The 12,186-nt window shown below is 46.3% G+C and overlaps 1 protein-coding gene across 5 annotated transcripts in view; it reads right to left on the reverse strand.

Moving 5' to 3' along the window:
* The window catches only part of Usp49 (ubiquitin specific peptidase 49), a 64,505-nt gene that overhangs the window by 47,950 nt on the left and 4,369 nt on the right, over window positions 1–12,186 (reverse strand). Inside the window, exon 1 of one of the 5 annotated variants that reach the window (XM_017596410.3) lies at window positions 11,771–12,177. The exons of 2 other annotated variants lie outside the window; for them this stretch is intronic. The gene's annotated coding sequence lies outside the window, so the exon portion shown is untranslated. Of the gene's footprint in view, window positions 1–10,430; window positions 11,505–11,578; window positions 11,626–11,770; window positions 12,178–12,186 lie in introns of those variants that run through there. 2 more of the 5 variants (XM_039083485.2, XM_017596411.3) reach the window with 2 other exon arrangements.

Consider the following 12,186-nt stretch of genomic DNA (forward strand, 5'->3'; position numbering starts at 1 on the left):
AGGCAAGCAAGCAAGCAAGAGAAGGTAAATTTAGCATTGGCTATCCACAAGGATAGTCTAGACATTCTGGGATTTTTTTTTTTTTTCTGGAGCTGGGGACCGAACCCAGGGCCTTGCGGTTGCTAGGCAAGCGCTCTACCACTGAGCTAAATCCCTCATTCTGGGATTTTTTTTCCCCAATGTAGTGGTTTGAATAGGAATGGCTCCTATAGACTCATATATTTGAACGCTTCCCCATCCGGGAGTGACACTACTTGAGAGGGATTAAAAGGTGTGGCCTTGATGGAGGAAGTGTGTTACTGAAGGTAGGCTTTGGGTTTCAGAGGCTCATTTTCCCCCACTACCTTTAGATTCAGATGTAGAACTCTCAGCTACCACGTCTGCCTGTGGGCTGCCATGTTCTTAACAGGAGGATAGAGGACCTCTGGAACTGTTAGCAACCCAGAATTAAATGTTTTCCCTGATAAGAGTCGCCATGGTTGTGTGGTCTCTTCACAGCAATGGGACACTGACAAATAGACTTAGAGTTATTTTTTTAAATTTACTTATATGTATGTAAACATGCCTGCATACGTTTATGTGGTTTACATGGGTACAGGGTTGGACTCACTGGAACTGGAGTTGCAGACAGCCTTGAACTGCCATGTGGGTGCTGGGAACCAAACCTGGATCTTCTACAAGAGTTCTTAACCACTGAGCTCTCTCCAGGCTGCTGCCGCCGCCTGTTCTTTGTAAGGTTTTGTATGGGGCAGTGGAGGTTTATGTGCCTGAAGAGGCCAGAAGAGGGCAATGGGTCGCCTGGCGCTGGACTTAGATGGGTTTGAGTTACCTGATGTAGGTCAGGGAACCCAACTCTGGTGTTCTGTGAGGCTCGAGTATTATAGTTGAATAGTACTTTGAATTCCAGCTCATTCTGCCTCTACCTTCCAAGTGTTAGGACTGCAGGTATGTTCTACCATGCCTGGCTGGAACTTGGGTTTATAAAGACAAAACACTAATTCAGACCCACAGACTTTGTAAGGCTGAATAAATGAGATGACCTCTGTTCACAAGTGCCAATTCGCCCTCAGAGGCTCAATGCCTGTGATGATAACCCTAATAGTAACAATGACTGAAATAAGCTATTCACATTTTCTTACCCAATTTTCTTCATGACTACCTCCAGGTAACAATTTTTTTTCAAGGAGAATTGAATTAGTGCTAACAGGGCCTGTGACCTTACTATCCTGATAAATCAGTAGCTATCATTATAAAAATAAGTACCCCAATTTATCTGCCATTCTAGAAGGATTTTAGCTCAATACTGATAAACCAATAAGCCTCTATCCATCCTTGCTTTAATTTTCAAATAAAATTCCCATTGACAAGACAAAGGAACCCTTCGGAGGCTACCTAGGAGTGGAATGTTCCTGCTGCTTTAACATTTCCACACAGGTCTGTGCTAGTGAGCACACTTAATGCCCTGCACACCCGCCCTGCATCTGAGACAGCATAGAGAGAGCAGGAAGGAGGGAAGAGCAGGACCTCGAGGAGACACAGGTTAAAACTCAGTCATAATTTAAATTTTGATCACTCAGCTGTCTTTTGAAAAAGCTGATATACAGAGGTAAGACAGCTTTCCCTTTGGGGAGCTAAGCGGCAGATAAAGGCATCTTCCTAACTCAGCTCCCACCATGGAGGGAGCAGTCACTGGCCCAGCAAGAGCAGCACTGCCTGGAGGCTTCTGAAGAGGAGGCTGGAGGCTAGTTATCCCACTGGAGTCGGGGCAGTAAAGACCAGCTTCCTGGGCTCCACACTGTGCAGAGCGAATCCTCCCCAAATCCCACCGCACAGGAGTGGGGGTGGGAAACAGCACACAAAGTATCAAACTGAACCACGGGCAGTAGCTATGGGTTCCAGAAGGTCCTAACACTTCTACAGCTAAGGAAGGCATGGTGGAGAGGGAGAAATCAAGTTTTACCCTGATTCTCTTCTATGTGCGAGCCAACATTTGCTCCATCCATTTGTCAGCCCCTACTGCGGGGAAAGCATGGAGTAGCAGCATTTTCACACCGGGAAGCTGGGAGAGATGCTACTAGAGTGTAAATTACTAATTAGCTCAAAGGAAGACAAAGAGAAAAAATACCTGTCACAGAATGCTGTTTACAACCTGACACATGGTAAAAACAACACTGAACATTTCCGAGGAGCCCTTACTTCCCACACTCCTATTACCATGTGAATGGGAACGGAATGGTATTATAGTCTTAAAAACTGTCCATGTCTCAGAAACAATAACACATGACTAGAAACAATGCCTCCCAAATAATTTGTAATTTTCTCGTCCTTATGAAAGGGAAGCGTTTCTAATTATTACAATCAGCTTTTATAAGGAGCTATATTTCATAGCTCTATAACAGCTTAAAGAGGGGGAAAAGGAAATGAAGCCCACAAGTCCCGTGTTTCACACAGTCAGAAAGCAACTCATAACCCTCTGGCTTCAGCTAGACAGGCCTGAGTGGTTCACACCTTTAACACCGTAGACTGCAGTCTGTCTGGAGGTGAGATGGGGTCAGGTCACTTCCTCACTGATAACAATGGAAACGATTCAACATTTAGGTAGGAGGTGGTGGCTACGTTACTATTTCTTTAGACTACTTCAGTGGAAGGCAGACCGACTTGTATGAATCCCAGTCAACATTCCAGCAGCAGAACCCTGTGTATGTTGGTCCTTTCCAGCTCCTTGAAGCTGCATAAAGATCTTCATGATAGAAATATCACTTCAAATATTTCACGGCACATTTCTCACACAGTGCAACATTGGCAACTACTATGTCCTAAGACGCAGCACAGTGTTTGTCCCTAGCAGGAGCCTGCCTATCGGTCATTCCCGAGTCACAGAATCTTCCCAGCATGTGCTAAAGAAAGCACTGCGTAGCCTTAGCGAGCCCTTGTGTTTACTTATTTACCTTTCAAGGCAAGGTCCCACTCTAGCCCAAGCTCCCCTGAAACAATGCAGCCCGGGCTGACCTGGGATTTATGGGAACCCTTCTGCCTCAACCTCATTTCTGGAAGTCCGGGTTTTGAACCAATACCCCTGACATTACTTCACCCCAAGGGCTTTGACTAAAATAGAATATACACCAGACCGATTCCCTTTCATTTTTTTCCAAGGTATTTATTTATTTAGAGACAGGGTCTTTCTATGTAGCCCTGGCTGTCTTAGAACTTACTATGTAGACCAGGCTGGTCTCAAACACAGAGATCTTCCTGTCTTTGCCCCCTGGGTGGGTCACCACACCTGGCCCTGATTTTAATTTTTTATGTGCATTTGCCTGTTATCTGTATGTATATATATGTGTGTGTATGTATGTATGTATGTACCACATGTAACCCTTGTGATGCTGGAAGCCATAAGAAGTCATAGGATCCCATAGAAATGGAGTTATAGGCAATTACGAACTGCAGTGTGGGTGCTGAGGACCACACTTAACTACTCTTAACCACTGAGCCATCTCTTAGCCTCCTTTAAAAAAGTGTGTGTGTGTGTGTGTGTGTGTGTGTGTGTGTGTGTGTGTGTGTGATTTCTTTCTTTTTCTTTTGTTTTGGTTTTTCGAGACAAAGTTTCTCTGTATAGCCCTGGCTGTCCTGGAACCTGACTCACAGAGATCTGCCTGCTTCTGCCTCCACCAGCACCATGAGTGCTGGGAATTGAACTCAGAACCTCTGCGAGAGCAGTAAGTGGTCTTCACCACTGAGCCAGTTCATTGGTCCCTCCCCTCTTCTCTATTAGGACAGATGTGCTCATTAATTTTCTTCTATGTTATTTGTTTAAACATTCTTAGCAATGATAAAACAAATCAGGTAAAAACAAGTGTGGGTTTGAATGAAGGCATATTTGAATGATGGCATATAAAAATCTCTTCCAGTCATTTCTGCAACTTCCCGCAAGATTGAAAGACTAGTAAAACACAGAGTCATCAAAATATAATTTTGCAGATCATGGGAGTGAGAGACCAGGAGTTAGACAGACAGGGAGAGTGGATTTAGCTAGGTAATAAAGGTGTCACATTTCCAAGATGGCCAGCTTCTTGCTCACCCTCCAGACCTGAGACAAGCAGCTTTAATCTCATCCAGCAAGCCCCTGCTGATGGACTGGTTGGACAAGCTCAAGGCCAGATCTGTAGGAGTCACTCAAGCAACCTTCCTGTTTGTCCTCAAACTGACCAAGCCTAAGGGAGGGGAGGGAGGAAGGCTCTTCAGAGGGCCTGGAACAGCAGCCCTGGAGAAGAGATTGCAGTTGACTCATCCAAGCCTCTACTTTGCAGAGGGCCTCTTCTCTGGGTGCCTGTTGAATGTGTTTTCTCACCCCAACATAGGCCTTGTCCATTCTGTCTGCGGTGCCAGACACTCAGGTTTCTCTGCTTCTCCCTGTTGCACTTCAGACTTTCCTTGTCTTGTAGTTCAAAGTGGCAGAGAAGGGGTTGGGGATTTAGCTCAGTGGTAGAGTGCTTGTCTAGCGAGCGCAAGGCCCTGGGTTCGGTCCCCAGCTCCAGTAAAAAAAAAAACAAAGTGGCAGAGAAAACTGGTCCGAACCCAGAAACCCAGACCCCTTACTCTATCATTTCAAGAGCCTAGACTGTTCAGTAGCACAGGCCTACACTTGCAGAACTTGGACAGTGTAGGCAGGAGGTTTAAGAGTTTCAGCTACATAAGACCCATTTCTTTTTTTTTTTTTTTTCTTTTTTTCCGGAGGCAAGTGCTCTACCACTGAGCTAAATCCCCAACCCCAAGACCCCATTTCAAAGAAACAAACACCTTAAAAAGAAACCTCTCCAATAGAAGCCCCTCCCCCGTCGTTCCTGTCACAATGTACGTGCTCAGCAAACAAAGGTAAGCACTCAGTCAGTAGTCTCTGTAGTCTTTGCTTTCTAACAGTCTGTAGAGCTAGGGATAGACCTTACTCAGGCTGGACTTGAACTTATGGGTAATCCTCCGGCCTCAGTCCCCCATGTGCTGAGACTCCAGGTGTGAACCACCACACTCTGTAGGCTATGTTTTCAATTTCAGTGAGTAAACCGATTCATGTCACCAGATGAAAGCAGAGGGCTGAGTACATTTTTAGGCAGGCATACATAAAGAGAGAATAAAGAGGAAAAGACAACATGGATAGCTGAGCTGAAGCATAACGTCCATCTTTCCTCAAATAGCAATAATCTTTCAACTGAGTAAATAGTTTTCCAACTTCAAAAGTGGACTGGCAATCTGCAACACAGTAAGGTGCTAGAAATCTGGTTTGGAGTTGTTGGTTTTGCAAAAACAATTTTAGAATAAGAATAAGGAAGAGCACAGGAGAGCCCCGTGTAATATGTGTATCAGACGTCACCCCAGGCACAGGCCCTAGGTTCAGCACTTAAAAAGAAAACAGAAAGGGGGGTGTATGGCGGAAAGCTTCTGGGCTCCAGAACTGAGGTAAAGGCAGGTTAGGAATTCAAGGCAGGCTGAGTGGGGGTGGGGGTGCATGCCTTTAATCCCAGTACTTAGGCAGAAGCAGGGGGGAATCTTTGAGTTCCAGGTCAGCCTGGTCTACAGAGTAAGCTCCAGAAGACCAGCGTACACAGAGAAATCCTGTCTCAAAAGAAAAAGAAAAAGGAGTTCAAGGTTATCCTTTTCCATACGCACAGAGACAGTTCCAGATTTTAGGTTGAACTGAGCTATATGAAACACAATCTTAAATAGAAAAGAAAAAGAAAAAGAGGAGGAAGAGGAGGGGGAGGAGGGAGAGGAAGAGGAGAGGGGATGTTTCAGAACAGAACCAGAGATCATGTAAAGATTGGAAAGAAGACCCAACTGAGAGGACTAATCTCACGGCTGAGATCCCTAGTACTCATACATGTAAAAGCCAGACAGTTGGCATTTATTAACTCTAGCACCAGGGAGGCAAACATGACAGCCTCCTGGAGCTTCCTGGCTAGCCAGCCTAGCTTAGAAGGTGAAGTCAGGATTCAGTGAGAGCCCTCGTCACAGATAAGAGGTAGGGAGTGACTGAGGAAACACACACTTACCCCCACACACATGTGCATGGGCACACACAAGACTGAGGGAGGAACTCAGGGTCGGGGTGGTAGAGCACATGCTTATGTACATAAGCTCGGGGTACAATCCCCATCATCAAATATAAAATAAAGAATAAGGGTATCACTGAGTTGTAATTGACAGAAATAGTATCTGTGCTGAGAGGCTAGTAAGGACCAAATAAATATGTCTCTGTAGAAATAGGAAAGTCATCTTATCTCAAAGGACTCTTTATTTCAGTACAATAGTTTAAGAGTCCTGCCTCGGGGGCTGGAGAGATGGCACAGTTTAAGAGCACTGACTGCTCTTCCAGAGGCCCTGAGTTCAATTCCCAGCAACTACATGGTGGTCCACAACCATCTGTAATGGGATCTGATGCCCTCTTCTGGTGTGTCTGAAGGCACTGACAGTGTATTCTCATACATGAAATAAATAATTAAAAAAAAAAAGTGTCTCAGAACTGCTGTGAGGAGTTGATTTATGACAGGTTCTGGAACTGAGGGTCATGCAACTCAGCGACACCTTCTGTCACCAGTGTTTGCTTGCTTTCTTTTTTGTGTTGTGAGATAAGATCTCACCTTAGAGCTCAGATTGGCCTGGAACTTACTAAGTAGTCCAGGTTAGGCTCAAACTCCTGGATATTCTCCTGCCTCAGCCTCCTCAATGCTGGAATTACTGCCCTGAGTTACCATACCAGCTAAAGGTTTTATAAATGTAACAATAAGTGACTTTTTTTCCTGTAAAAGATTGAGGGCAAAGCAATGAATATGATTAGAGCATTAAGTGTGTGCTGATTACTTTGTAAAATCTCCTAAAAATAAGACATTACCTACAAGGCTCCCTGTTGACACTTTAGATTTATAAGAAAACAGATGACTTTTGATCTACTGGGATAACTTAGGTGGATATGGACTGAAATCACAGATAAAACTGGAGATCCTTTCAAGGTCTCTTTCCACCCAAAGACTCTACAATTAACCAGGAAAAAATTATGTACACCTATTCATCCAAACATGAAAATATAAATAAGTTTTATTCTTAGCAAATAACCAATAAAAGTTCGACTGACTGCTGGGTATGGTACTGACGCCTATAACACTAGCACTCAAAAGCTAGGCAGGAGGATGGCCACAAACTTAAGGCTAGATTAGACCACAGAGTCAACTTAAGACTAGGCCGGTCGGCAGTGCGAGGTCAAACCTTAAAACAAAAACAGAAAACTAGGGACAAGCCAGTATTGGTAGAGCCCACCGTCACTCCCAGTATAGGAGAAGCAGATGTCAGCCTGCTCTATCTAGTAGGTTCAAGACTAGAGAGAGATCTACAGTGAGAACCTGTCTCAAAACAAACAACAACAAAATAAGGTGAACAAAAGAAAACAGCTAAAATATAACATTGGAGTCCTTTTAAGCATAGTGTCTGAATTAAAAAAATGATTCACTTTCAGCCAGGCATGGTGACCCACCGATTTAATTCCAGCATAACAAAAGCAGAGACAGATTCAAGGCCAGCTTGGTCAACACAGTAAGTTCCAGGCCAACCAGGGCTGCATAGTGAGACCAGTGTCCCACAAACAGAAAAGATCATCCATTTTCAGTTCTAGAAATATACGCTGAGGCTGAGAGTGCAGTTCCTTGCTAAGAATATTTGCTCAGCACATGAGATACTCTGGAGTTCACCACCAGCACAGAGGAAGAGAAAGGAAATAGGGGAAGGAAAAGGAAAGGGAAAGGGAGACAGGAGACCAGAGTAAAGCAACCGTTAATGAGATGTTTAGCACAGGATAGTGGTGTGAAGGAAACAAAGGCCCCACTCAAAGACGGTCCTGCCTTTGAGCCTGTAGTTTGTATTTTCACACAGACAGATTACCTTTAGACAACTGCATCATAAAAACGTCAATACCTTACACAGAGCACAACACAACTGTCTAAGGAGATACCTTAGTCAGAGCATAACACAACTGTCTAAGGCGATACCTTAGACGGCCCAAATACAGCATGTGCACATACTGCACAGAAACAGGCATCTCATATTGAAGATATTCTTCATTTTCAAAGTTAATATTTCTAGATTAATCTCAATTAAGCAGGAAAAATAATTTAAAATTATCCTACAAGTTGTTAAAATCATTATCTACCTTGAATCTGCCTAGCAGAAGCCAGAAAGTAAGCCATGAACTATAAGCTTGCCCTAAGCACAGCTAACAGTTAATCCAGAGTTCAGATTCTAAATTACACACACACACACACACACACACACACACACACACACACACACACACACACACACACTGTCTCTGATAGTCACAAATCAAAAGTAAACCTTGCTAATGATAGAGACCTAGGTGTTGCTACATATCAAATATCCACCAAATAAGAGCAACCTAAAATCACACAACACTGGGAGGCTGGGCTTTTCTGTTTAGAAATAACGCTAATCCCAGAGGAGAGTGTTTGCCTCTTTTCATGTTGGCTTGTTTCAGATGTAGTCTCCTGTAACCCAGGGTAGCCTCAGACTCACTCATGGAGGCAAGGCTGACCTTTCTGCTGTGGAGTGCTCAGATGACAGGCATGAGCCACTATACAGTGCTTGGGATCAAACCCAAGCCTTCACAAATGCTAGGCAAGCCCTGTACCAGCCGAGCTACACACCCAGCCCCAGACTAGGGTTGTTGACGTTGTGTTGCTTGCAGTGCTGAGGACCAACCCAAGACATTGCACCAGCGCCAACAACACTTGCAACCTCTTCAGGATTTCAAAGGGAAAAGGTACCATTGTTTATCTGAATGTACACCATGAAATAACCTTGAGAACATGACTGGAGAGGTGGATCAGTAGTTAAGAGCCCTTGGCTGCTCTCCTCAGAGGACACAAGCTAGATTCCTAGCACAGACACACAGCTCCCAACTGTCTGTAACTCCAGTTACTGGGGAATCTGACTCCCTCTTCTGCAGTGCCCCTCTGTAGACACCAGGCATGCATGTGGCATACAGACACATGCAAGCAAAGCACCCATACACATAGAATAAAATCTGAAAAAAAAAGTCAAGAATAGTTTGTACCCCATTCCTCTGAAAAGAAATTACACATTATTTTTCACATTATCAAATATGAAGTAAATACTCATTAATATTCTTACCTAAATATAATCACTTTGGAATTTAAAAAATCATTAAAACACACTACTAAGAATTGTCCCCAAATCCTCATCTTCCCTTTAATTTCCAAAATGGTCATCTAGGGCCTGAGAGATGGCTTACTGAGTAAAGGAGCTTGCTGCCAAGCCCAATAATCTGAGTTCAATCCCTGGTACACATATGATGGGAAAAGAGCCAACCTCCACGAGTTGTCCTCTGACCACCATAAATGCTCCACATACATATGAATAAATAAATGTAACTATTTTAATTAAAAATGAGTCTTACAAATCAAAAGGTTCTAGAAAATATTACTAAGCACTTCTATTCACAGTCATAAAATACAACAGGCAGAGAAGAGGACGGCATTCTTATCTCACAGGTTTTTTTCATAGAGGGTCCTCATAAATCCATTGTGTAATCTAAAAGATGGGTCCACAGCTCTAAATTCACCACAGCTCCATATTCCACCTTTCTTCATTACTGTCTGCAGATCTGGTGAGTGAGACATTACCCCACAAAAAATGTCCCACACAAAGCTGGAAGCAGCATATGAACTCAATGCCCTCAGAGCTGTGACTTCAGTCTCCTGCTCAGTCAACTTCCCTGGTTGGTTGTTCACCTCTTTCACCTCTCTCTCTTCTCTCTCTCTCTCATTCATATATATGTATATGTTTATGTATATGTATATGTATATTTTCTTCAGTTGCTGAAAACAATTAGGCAGAAATCTATGTGACTGATGAAAACAAAAAGGAGTCATGTCTTCTCTCCCCAATGGTGCAGTCTTCAATGAGAAAAGGCGGTGGACGAGACAGCCTGCCCACCCAGCACTGTCCATCATAAAACTGTCCTCTGCCCACCAGAACCATCACATCACATAGGCACATTGCAAATAAACTCAACTCAGTTACCCTTTAGCACAACATTAGTAGAACCAAGAGGTTTTCAGCACCCACGGCTGCCAATTTCTCTACCACACAAGAACAAAATCAAGCAAAGACGGGTTTCCTCTTTTCAAAGTGGACATGAAAGTGAATTTTCAAGCAATGAAAGGTGGAAACTAGATCCAAGATTCCTTGAAGAGAGAAAAAGGTTTGTGGAATTTCCTACTATTAGGGACAAAAGGACTCACAAATTCAATACACATTTCTCTTAACAAAGAACTCCTATGCTGCACCCCCACCTGGGCCCCTATTTCTCAGATTTTACCCTTGCTTTTAGGTCCCCTTTCACTCACCATGGTTCCTTATCTTCTGCACCAAAGGCTCCCTACATTGGATTCTTTACTATAGCGTTTGTGCCCTGCCCCTTCCAGACCTTCTGGGGCACCTCAGGGCAAAGCAGTATTCGGTTCCCACTCCTGTGCAGCCCACCCCAGTTCTACACCCATCAGGACTCCCCTAGCTTCCCTTAATCTCCTTTCTCTCCCCCTTCTCCCCATTCCATCCTTTAAATCCCAGGGCCCATCTCTTCCTTGCTCATCTCCTCGGGCTGCTTTTCAGCCAGTCTTTTGACTCGACTATCATTACCTTGCTGAACCTCTTCAATAAACAAGTCCCCAGTTTCTCGGTCCCAGCTCACCATCATTCCTTACAGCCTGCTTCTAGCGTCCTTTCAGCCTTTTCCTTTTTCTCTCACAACTGTCCTATTAACGCCCATCTCTCAGCTTGCTTCCCCTTAGCCCTTCCACTAACGCTCCGAATCTTGATTCCACCAGGTTGTGATCCAGGTCTCCTGTCTCCCTCACTTTGCAGAATTTACACCCCTCACCAGCTACTGACCCACACCTTGTCGATCCCACCCCAGCGGCTCCCAGCCCTTCAGCTCATCCCAGCTCTGCACTAGTTCACACCCTTGTCACGTCTGGCTCTTAATCACTCTCCCTCCTCTACTCCCAACTACTACCCCGGCTCTGCTCCTTCCTTGTCTTCCACTTGCAACTCTTCTGCCCCCGGCACCTCTCACCCCGACACCTCCCACCTGCCAAGCCTGGCGTCTTCCAGACCCCTGCTCCTAGCCCTGACCCCGGATCCCTCTTCCTAGCCCCGGGCTTCCTAACCTCATCCCCGGGCCAGCCTGGGTTTCTTCCTCACTCCTCTCTCCGGCTTCTAACCCTTTCTCTCCTAATCCTCCTCATCTCATAGCAAACCCCCGCCCCAGCCTGCCTTCCCCTCGGTCCCCTCAAACCTTTCACCTCAGAACCCAGCCGTCGCCCACCCCGCCAAAACGCAGCGTCCGCGCGCCGGGGCTCGCGCCTTCGCTGTCGCCGCCCGCCGTCCCCGCCCCGGGCGCCCCGGGCGCCCCGGGCCCGCCGGCGTCGCGGCCCCGCCCCCTGCCGCCGCTCCTTCAGCCCGCTAGGCGCGCGCCGCCTTTGTCGCCCCTCACCCGGTGCGTGTGTGGATTTTTTTTTTTCTCCTTTAAAAGGGGAGGGCCGGCATGCCGGTGCCGCGTGTCCCCGCCTCCGAATGTGTGCGCGGACTCTCAGCCACCACGGCCCCTCACGCCCCCCGGCCGCCCCCTCGGCCGCTCCGCCGGCCCTCCGCCCCCTCCCCAGCTCCCTCTCCCCCCTCTATTTACCGCCATCATCAGCACGCGCGAGCTGTCACCGGGGCGCGAGACGAGCGGGCGGACCACGCCTCTTATCGTCCATTGGCCCGCCTGTCAGAGCCCCGCCCCCAGGTCCCGCATTGCGCCAACGGCGCTCCTCCCGGCCGCGACCCGGGGCCCCGCGCCCTTTACGCGAGTTCGCGCCGCGGGTACTAAGTTTCGGGTCAGCGGCTACGGCGGGCCGGCATGAGAGGCAGAGACGCGGCGCGGCGCGACTCACCGGCAAAGTTTGGTTGAGGCACAGAAGGGTACTGAAGAAGGTTTCTAGACAAAGAGGCTCTTAAAGGTACAGTCTACTGTCAGGCCCTCCTCCTTAAAGGGCCAGGCACTTTCCCGAGCTCCCCACCCCCACGATCAGTAAAAGTAAAGGAATTCTGCATACCCTG

Source organism: Rattus norvegicus, chromosome 9 (assembly GCF_036323735.1).
Source record: "Rattus norvegicus strain BN/NHsdMcwi chromosome 9, GRCr8, whole genome shotgun sequence".
NCBI classification, from domain to species: Eukaryota; Metazoa; Chordata; class Mammalia; order Rodentia; family Muridae; genus Rattus; species Rattus norvegicus.